The 10,811-nt window shown below is 33.7% G+C and overlaps 1 non-coding gene across 1 annotated transcript; it reads left to right on the top strand.

The window, feature by feature from the left end:
- Positions 1–1,238: 1,238 nt before the first annotated feature.
- LOC127745408 (small nucleolar RNA R71) lies at positions 1,239–1,342 on the top strand. The gene has a single exon (XR_008006598.1). It is a non-coding gene; the product is annotated as a small nucleolar RNA R71 (small nucleolar RNA).
- The last annotated feature ends 9,469 nt before the right edge of the window (positions 1,343–10,811 follow it).

Raw genomic sequence — 10,811 nt, 5'->3', positions numbered from 1 at the left:
TATACTTCAAAGATCCCTAGTTTCTCCATTACAGAGAGTGGCATGAGATTGATACTTCATCCTAGGTCACACAGAGCCTTTTCAAAGGTCAGGGTGTCTATGGTGCAAGGTATCAAGAACCTTCCGGGATCCGATTTTTTTTGAGGCAATGTCTGCTGAATCTATGTATTCAGTTCATTCATGAGCAATGGAGGTTCATCTTCCCAAGTCTCATTACCAAATAACTTGGCATTCAGCTTCATGATTGCTCCTAGATATTGAGCAATTTGCCCTTCAGTAGTAACTTCATCTTCTTCAGAAGAAGAATATTCTTCAGAGCTCATGAATTGTAATAAGAAGTTCAGTGGAATCTCTATGGTCTCTATATGAGACTCAGATTTCTTTGGTTCCCCATTAGAGAACTTCTTATTATTGGTTAGTGGACGTCCATTGAGGTATTCCTCAATAGAAATCACGCCATTCTCCTCCTCTATAGGTTCGGCCATTTTGGTCATATTAATGGCCTTGGACTCTCTCTTTGGATTCTCTTCTGTATTGCTTAGGAGAGTACTAGGAGGAGTTTTAGTAACTCTTTTACTTAGTTGACCCACTTATGCCTCCAAATTTCTGATGGAGGACCTTGTTTCATTCATGAAACTGAGAGTGGCTTTAGATAGATCAGAGACTATGTTTGCTAAGCCAAGAGGCTTTGCTCAGAATTCTCTGTCTGTTGCTGAGAAGATGATGGAAAAGGTCTGCTATTGCCAAACCTATTTCTCCCACCATTATTATTATTGAAACCTTGTTGAGGCTTCTGTTGATCCTTCTATGAGAAATTTGGATGATTCCTCCATGAAGGATTATAGGTGTTTCCATAGGATTCTCCCATGTAATTCACCTCTTCCATTGCAGGATTCTCAGGGTCATAAGCTTCTCCTTCAGAGGAGGCGTCTTTAGCTTGCGATCCAGTCAGACTCTGAGAAATCATATTGACTTGTTGAGTCAATATTTTGTTCTGAGCAAATATGACATTCAGAGTGTCAATCTCAAGAACTCCTTTCTTCTGAGTCACCCCGTTATTCACAGGATTTCTCTCAGAAATATACATGAACTGGTTATTTGCAACCCTTTCAATGAGTTCTTGGGCTTCTGCAGGCATTTTCAGATGAAGAGATTCACCTGCAAAGTGGTCCAATAACATCTTGGATAACTCAGACAAACCATCATAAAATATACATATGATGCTCCATTTTGGAAACATGTCAGAAGGACACCTTTTGGTTAATTGCTTGTATCTTTCCCAAGCTTCATAGAGGGTTTCACCTTCCTTCTGTCTGAAGGTTTGGACATCCACTCTGAGCTTACTCATCTTTTGAGGTAGAAAGAATTTGGTCAAGAAAGCATTGACCAGCTTTTTCCAAGAGTTCAGGCTTTCTCTAGGTTGTGAGTCCAACCATGTCCTAGCTCTGTCTCTCACAGCAAAAGGGAAAAGCATAAGTCTGCAGACCTCGGGATCAACCCCATTGTTCTTAACAGTATCACAGATCTGCAAGAATTCAGATAAGAACTGATGAGAATCTTCTGATGGAAGTCCATAAAACTTGCAGTTCTGCTGCATTAGAGAAACTAATTGAGGCTTAAGCTCAAAGTTGTTTTCTCCAATGGCAGGAATTGAGATACTTCTTCCATAGAAGTTGGAAGTTGGTGCAGCATAGTCACCAAGCATCTTCCTTGCATTGTTGTTATTATTTTTGGCTGCCATGTCTTCCTCTTTTTCGAAAATATTTGTCAGGTCCTCTCTAGAGAGTTGTGCTTTAGCTTCTCTTAGCTTCCTCTTCAGAGTCCTTTCAGGTTCAGGATTGGCTTCAACAAGAATATCCTTATCCTTGTTCCTGCTTATGTGAAAAAGAAGAAAACAGAAAAGAGGAGGAATCTTCTATGTCACAGTATAGAGATTCCTTTGTGTGAGTAGAAGAAGAGAAGAAGAGAAGAATGAGGTAGAGAGAAAATAAAGAGAATTCGAACATAGAGAGGGAGAGAGGGTTTGAATTTTAAGAAGGAGAGAAGTGTTATTAAATAAATAAATAAATAGAAAGAGATGAGAAAGAGGGAATTCGAATATTGAATAAAAGAAAAGGAAAAATATTTTTGTTTTTATTTTAAATATTGGTTAGTATACGAAAATTAAGAAAGGAATAAAACAAAATTAGAGTTTAAAACAATTAGTTAATTAAAAAGATTTTTGAAAAAGTTGTTAGTGGTTTTCGAAAATTGGAGAGAGAAAAGTAGTTAGGTGGTTTTGAAAAAGATAAGAAATAGAAATTTTTAAAATCAAACAAAAGGTCAAGTAGTTAATTGAAAAAGATTTGAAAATCAATTTTGAAAAGATAGGAAGTTATAAAAGATTTTGAAATTGAATTTTAAAAAAGATATGATTGAAATCTATTTTGAAAAAGATTTGAAAAAGAAATTTAAAAAGATTTGATTTTGAAAATTGAAGTTGATGACTTGACTAACAAGAAACTAAAAGACATGATTCTAGAATTTAAAGATTGAACCTTTTTTAACAAGAAAGTAACAAACTTGAAATTTTTTGAATCAAATCCTTAATTGTTAGCAAGGTTTTCAAAAATATGAAATGAAAATAAGAAAAAGGTTTTGAAAATCAATTTTTAAAATTTTCGAAAAACATGAAATAAAAATGAAAAAGATTTGATTTTTGAAAAACACTACAAAAAAATGGTTAAAATGGCGGTTTTTAAGGTAATTACGGTGGTTATAACCGCCATTATTACCGAAAATGGCGCCCCCAAGAAATGCCGGAATTCTGGGCGCCATTCTGGTTATTACGGCGGTTTTTGAATAGAATAAAACGGCGGTTCAAACCGCCGTTATTTCCAAGGTTAAAATGGCGGTTCTTGTATAGGTTAAAACGGCGGTTTGAACCGCCATTATTACCCTGACAGATTGACGTTTTGGTTGGTTAAAACGGCGGTTCAAACCGCCGTTATTTCCAGGATTTAAATGGCAGTTTTTGGATAGGTTAAAACGGCGGTTTGAACCGCCATTATTACCCTAACAGAGTGGTATTTTGGTTGGTTAAAACGGCATTTTTGAACCGCCATTTTTACCCTAACAGTAACATTTTGGTTGGTTAAAATGGCATTTTTGAACCGCCGTTTTACCCTGACAGTGACATTTTTTATCGTTTAAAAAAACAATTTTTACCATCATTTTTATCGCGTTAAATAAATAATTTTGTGATTAAAATTTCACAATAGCAAAAAATCATAATCCATAAATGAAATATTATATAACTCATAAACAAAATATTAATATAATATATAATTTTTTATTATTGAAAATCAAAAGTAATAACTCCTATACAAAACTTTGCCTTACTAAATTTTCCAAAATACAAGCATTACAATAAACATTAATCAGTCAAATCTACCATCTAGTTCCCTAAACTATGTTAATATCTAATAATGTATTTAAACCATCTAATAAGTGGTGTTGTTACTACTTAGAATATGAATATACAAGACAAGTAGCTTAGCTAAGTAATGATGAATAAGATTTGGAGGCCAAAAGTTTCCTCCTTTTGTAATTAACTTTAAAACAAGCCTGCCTTAGTTTCTTGGTCTCTTGTGTGAGTTTTATCCCGAAAACTTGCTCCAACATCTTTGTTTCTTGCTCCAACACTCCATTTTCATTATCCAAACTCATCTCTTACAAAGATTTGTAGGAACCTCTCCTGTCAAAAAATTTCTATCTAGCCGGCTGTTATAAATTGAAATTTTAACAAAGAAAAGATGTCATTAGAAACAATATATAACTAGTTAAATAATATAAAGAGAAAAAATAAAATTAGATTCGTAGACCTGTCGCATTTTCTTTTTACCTACAATACATTTGTTCATTATCTTCTATCAAGAAGAAAATATTTTTGCTTCAAGTTAAAATTCTTAGTGATAATAAATATTCTATTATGTTTATGAAAATTCTCTGGTCCGCATAACAAAAGTGAAAATGAAAGAGTAAACCTTATTGCAGTTTGGTATGAGATCTTGCAATGCACACGCATCTTCTCATTGATCCTGTCTCATCAAAAAAGGCATGGAGCTTCCTACCACCTGTAATGATCACTATTAGAATGTGCAACTTCTAATATATTCCTAAACTTTAAAAATATATATGTTCAAAACTTCAAAAAAGGCATTGGACTATATGGGTCTTATTTCCCATAATTATTTTAATGCTGGCTAATTCAAAATAATACTACTCACATTATTTGATTGGGGAATAATCATGAAATGGGGTATCTAGCAGAACATGCTTATCATGGTTCATTTAGATTTCTAATTATGCCACCCACTAATTATATAATTATCACAGCTTGTTCAACACTTTTCAATGCCTGATAAATGGCAGAGATAAGGCATAAATAAAAAAAACGATATATTAAAACAAACTACCTAAGCAGTTAAAGGGCTTTTGCCAAGTTAAATTAACTAATAAGCAAATCTGCCACATCTAGTGAATTTAAATACCAACCTCCACATACAATTGGAATGAACTAATGGATGAGAGCTGAGGGTAGTATAAAATGCTGCCTCCTATAAGGTACCTGTAAGAGTAAAATAAGCAAATGTATAAATAATCATAGAATACAAAAACAAAGGTGAATAGGAAGATGGTGAAAATACAGGAATTTGATGGAAAAAGGAGAAATGGGATAGTCTATACGGTTTATTATAATGAACTGATGATCCAATGTTCATAAATACTAACCAAAAATACCTATTAATAATAATTATCTTGGTCAAGTACTACAACAAAACTACTAGTAAGCTCAGCACAAAGCTACTAATAATAAGATTAATAGAACTGTAAGAAACCTGACATTCTAAAGGAATAACATCAGTAGAAATTAAACCTGATGAAATCTTCCAGTGGATCATCAAGGGTATCAAAACCATTTGCCAAAAGGAAGGACCGTGTACTTCTTCCTAAAGCAATAAAGAATCCAAATATAGCCCAAATCCTTATCCAAAACCTGCACCATGAAAAAGATTTATTGAAGCTCTCTGTTACGACAAAGTAAATACATGACAGGAAGATGATTTAAATACATGGCACTCTACTTGCTAAGCTAGGTTTGCATAAATGAGGTCTTTCTTTAATTAATAAAAGAATATATCGGCGGTGGTTCTAACCGCCGAAATCACAAAAACTGCCATATTCAACATGAAAGTTACGACAACAACATGTACCGCCGAAAATAAAGAAAATTATGGCATTTATAAAGAACCGCCCTAATAACAATGTTGTTTTAAACCAGTTTTTTGTAGTGGTCTTTGCTGACTGTACGTTGCAAGTTGTGATTTTGTTGGAAAAAGAAAAAAGAACAGAAGAGCAGCTTATACTATCTTCAGTTGTATCTAACTATCTATTATTGGGGAAAACATTGATGGTTTAACCCCCATCAGAGCTAAGAATGAATAAGTGACAGTCAAGATAATGGAGCTTACATGTATCCAGCCTAAAGGAAATAGTGATAAGCTGTCCTGAACTTCAAATATTTTTTCTTCATTCAATGTTGAACACTGAACAAGAAATTAAATTAGACATACATTGCTCAACTGAAAATAATTAAAATTACAACAAACAGTTAAAAAAATCATTAATGAATCATGAGAGAATTACAGCATGTTATCAAATCTAAGTGCAAGGATATGTTAATCAAATAATGAGCTGCACTACATGTTTGATGTTGATGACCTGAGACTGAAATGAAACAAGGACTACAGCATACACTAATGTGTCTAAGTGCAAGGGTTAGAGGTGTTCTTGCACTTGCTAAAATAAGTTTGGCTCCTCTACCATGAATACGCAATACAAAAGGCACAAACCTCAATAAGTAAGATCATAGTGAAACATGACATGATCAGTCCCAATTATTAAGTTCCGATTTCTAACATGACTACTGCTGTACCGCATGTATAAAATATAAGTACTAGCCTTCAATAGAGCAACTCAGATTGCTAGCAAGAACGGATGACTCGAACTCATTTACAGAGCAAGGGCATATTTTGATTTCTAGAATTTATCCAAAATATATAAATGAATAAAAAAATAAATGTTCAGTTAATGCAAAAAATATTGAACAGAACAAGGGCAACAGAGCTAAATAACTATAGAAATTACTCATTTATAACTACCTAGGTGAGCAGATCGTGTGGTCAAACCCAATGGTATTTCCTTCTGCAAACACAAAGCAGCTAACATTTAGTTTATTAAAATAGAAAGAAGCAAATTCAGGATGACTGCAATCATGTTGATGAATTATTAGAAGTTTAAAAACAAATTTAAATCAAAACTACCTGCTGTTAGTGTATTAAACAGTTTAGGCATTTGGCATTTGGCAATCACTACTGCATCAGGAACATTCTTAAAGTAATAAAATTACAATAATGATGTTAATAGTACTTGATTTAGCATTCATGAAAATTAAACCTAAAATATGGCACCACAAAGCTTCACATAGTTACTAACTAATAAGATATATACTATTTATTGTTTTCAACAATTTTAATGTGCTAATTGTTACATATTTCTTGAGAACACTTAAGAAATTAAATGTAATATTATAGATGAAATTCAATAATCATTCCTCTCTGTTTACAAAATCTTGAAAACAAGAGATACAATCTTAAAACCAAGAGATAATACTTTGTTAAAAATCAAAGAAACCATGTTCAAGTAAATTTGATCTGTTGCACTTATTTAAGCCTAAACCTGTTTTAGATTCCAACTGTGAACCTTTCAGCAGATTTAGTCTTCAATAAAACAATTGAACGAGCTCATCAATTTAAACTTTGAAGTAAAATGTCTTGTAACATACAAATTAATTTATGATATTGAACTAACCTAACAATTTTTGGGGGAAGGCGACAAATAATTTTAGGTCTGCAACATAAATCCCAATTCAAATATCCCCTGCGAGAATACTATCAACTAAATTTAAATGTTTTTGCTTATTCTTACAACATTCTTCTTCCCAGATTATCCTCTACGACATCATTAAATCAAATATAACCTCAAAAGGAAGTGCGAAGTGCAGAAAAGGAAAATCAAAAGGAAAAAGAGATGTTAAGTGAAGATTCGTGAACATGCAGCATAAAACATTAGAATAACCTCAAAGAAGCTGAGTAGCAATGGCGAGAAAGAGCCGTCGGCGGCAACAACGAGCTCGGCGGCATGAAGGAGTGTAGTAAACTAGTGGCAATGAGCAGCGTCGATGGAAGATCTGAGATCCGAAAGAAGGGAGGATGAAAGGTTGAAAGGTTGAGATCTGATATCTGAGATCAGAGATCTGAGGTGAGTGTAGCCTAGAACAAGGGATGGTGAAAGGTTGAAGAGGAAGCGACAGTGGAGGTTGAAGAGGTAGCTACGGAGAGAGATGAAGGAGATCAGGGATAGAAGGGAAATTGTAAAGCGAGCCCTCATCTGTTTCAAGCTAGGGTTACTGTAAATTTTTATATTATATACGTGTGAAAACGGCGGTTCAAAACCGCCATAATCACTTGAACCGCCACCAAACTCAAAGTTCATTATGGTAGCAACTAAAAATGACATAATAACCGGTTATTAAGGCGGTTCTTTAGAACCACCATAATATTAATGCCATTTTAAACTCTTTTTTTGTAGTGAAAGTTTTGAAAAGATAGGATTTTTAAATTGAAAATTTGACTTGACTCATAAGAAACAACTAAATTTTAAAAATTTTTTGACTGAGTCAATCCAAAAATTCAAAATTTATGAGAGAAATAAGGGAAAGATATTTTTTATTTTTGAATTTTTAATGAGGAGAGAGAGAGAAACACAAAAATGACTCAAAATATGAAAATTTAAGATCAAAACAAAAAAATACATGCAAGAACACTTTGAATGTCAAGATGAACACCAAGAACAACATCAAGAACATATTTTTGAAAATCTGTTGAAAAGAATGACATGTAAGACACCAAACTTAAAAAATTTTAAACTTTTGATTCTAAGAATCCGAAAATGCATATGAAAAATAAGAAAAGACACAAAACAAGAAAATTTTAAGATCAAACAAGGAGACTTTATCAAGAACAACTTGAAGATCATGAAGAACACAATGCATGATATTTTTTGAAAATTTTTTTTAAGGAAAATTAAAAATATGCAATTGACACCAAACTTAAAATTTGACACCAGGCTCAAACAAGAAACACAAAATTATTTTTGTTTTATGATTTTATTAAATTTTTTTTGAAATTTTTCGATTTTTTTTGGAAAAACGAAAAAGAAGAGAAAAATTTTTTTGAAAATTTTTTGAAAATAAAATAAAGGTTGAAACAAGAAGAAAATTACCTAATCTGAGCAACAAGATGAATCGTCAGTTGTCCAAACTCGAACAATCCCCGGCAACGGCGCCAAAAACTTGGTACACGAAATCGTGAGTTCACACTTTTCTCACAATTCCGCGCAGCTGACCAGCAAGTGCACTGGGTCATCCAAGTAATACCTTACGTGAGTAAGGGTCGATCCCACGGAGATTGTCGGCTTGAAGCAAGCTGTGGTCATCTTGTAAATCTCACTCAGACATATTCAAATGGTTATGAAGTTTTGATAATAAAAAGAGAAATAAAACATGGAAGCAAGACTAAGAACACACAGCAACTCGGAGAATCGCCGTACCCCCTTGCTCATCTTTGAGTGCACCGAGGACGGTGCAAACTTTTAAGTGTGGGGAGGTCATCCGACCGGTCGGCGATTTTGGGTGACAAATTTCTAATCCTAACACTTTTGCATTTCATTCTAGGATTTTATGGTTTTTACTTGCATTTTCTTATTTTTGCATATATATACATAATAAGCTTAGTCAAAATAATGAAATTTTTTCAAGATTTCTATCTATAGGGCACCTCAATTGATTTGAGTGAAAACTTTTCATTAAACTTGCTTGAATTATATATCTTGTGGATCATGTTTTTGAGCTAAGAACACAAGCAAGTGAGTTTTGAGCCTAATGGTGTGGTTACATCTTATAACCACTTATTTTTCCTTCTTGTGTGCATTATTCTCTTTCTATGAATGTGATCTTTGATTTGTTTGATTCTTTATGTTCATTATTTTATGTATTCATGCGTTTATATGATTGTGGCCATCATTTCATTAGCTCACTTATCCAAATAGCCAACCTTTTATATTCCTTTGTTAGCCAATTTGAGCCTACGCTTAACCCACTTGTTCTTATTTTAGCACATTACAAGCCTTAAAGTGAAAAACAATAATTGTCCTTTATTTGGATCTTTGATTAGCTTAGGCTAGTGTGTGTGAGTTCCATTCAAGTGTGGGAACTCTTGGGACATTGGGGGAATAAAAGGGTAGTTTTGTATTTTTGTTGTAAATATTGGGAATTGGGTACATGCTCGTGTATTGATCAAATGTATAGACCTTATGCATTGATGCTCTTGTATAAAAAAAATAAGAAAAACAAAAGAAAAAGAAAAGAAAAAAATATAGAAAAAAAAAGAAGAAAAAGAAAGAAATAAAAAGGGGACAAAATGCCCCAAAGCAAAGTGAAGCTCAATAAAGATCAATGCATAAGTGTTGTGAAATGAAAAGGGATACATGAGTATGTGAAAAAGTGAGGAATGGCTAGTTAGGTTAGAACTTAATTGTATAGGATGTCATAGGCTAGGTGGGAAGTTTAAGCTTATCAAAGATCCAAATTTTAAGCTCACTTGACCAAATATGCATCCTACCTTGACCCTAGCCCCATTACAACCAAAGAAAAGACCTCATGATAGATGTATGCATGCATGAGATATATGTTGATTGTTAGAAGAAGAACAAATCTTGGAAAACATGATTAGGGGAGAATTGAGTGAATCAACCCTAAACACTTGAGCGAATAGAGTGCAAACACATCCGGTGAGGGTTTGATACTTAATTACATGTTTCCACCTATGATCATCTCTTCTCATGCAAGTTTGTAAAAATATTTAATAACTCAATTCAATTTTGGATTAGACTTGCTAGTCCTTAGCCCTTGTGCATATATGCTTCTTGGGAATTGATTTATTTTGACCAAGCAATTGCATTCATTTAGATAGGGCATATAGGTAGATTGCATTTAGTTAGCTCCATTGAATAAATGCCATACCCTTTACTTCATTCTTGGTTTAAGCATGAGGACATGCTTGGTTTAAGTGTGGGGAGGTTGATAAACCCCGTTTTGACAGTTTATCTTGCATTGATTTTAAGAGATTTTAATACCTTTTACCCACATTTATTCAATGAATTATCATAGTTTTGTGATTGTCTCCTTATTTGTGCTTAGATGTGAAAACATGCTTTCTAGACCTTAAAGTAGCTAAATTCAATTCACCTTTGATTCCACTAGATACCTTGATATGCTTGTTAGTGATTTTAGATTGAAAAGGCTAGGAATGGATCAAAGGAGTGAAGAGGGAAAGCATGCAAAGTGGAGAAATCATGAAAAGTCAAAGAAGTTGAACTTGCCCATGGACGCACGCGCGCACCTGGCGCTTGCGCGTACCTTGCGAATCACCCCATGGACGCGTACGCGTACGCGTCGGTGCTGGTTTATGATTTTTTAATGAAAATGTGACCAACAAATTCTCAAGGGTTGTGGGGCCCAATTCCAACCAACTTTGGCGCCTAAACTACTATTTAAAGCCAAGGATTGAAGAGCAAAGAGAGATTAGTTCATTTTTCACTCATTAGGATTAGTTTTAGAAGTAGTTTCTAGAGAGAGAAGCTCTCACTTA

This window comes from Arachis duranensis, chromosome 2 (genome assembly GCF_000817695.3).
Source record: "Arachis duranensis cultivar V14167 chromosome 2, aradu.V14167.gnm2.J7QH, whole genome shotgun sequence".
Lineage (NCBI taxonomy): Eukaryota > Viridiplantae > Streptophyta > Magnoliopsida > Fabales > Fabaceae > Arachis > Arachis duranensis.
This window is presented reverse-complemented; position numbering and strand designations above follow the sequence as displayed.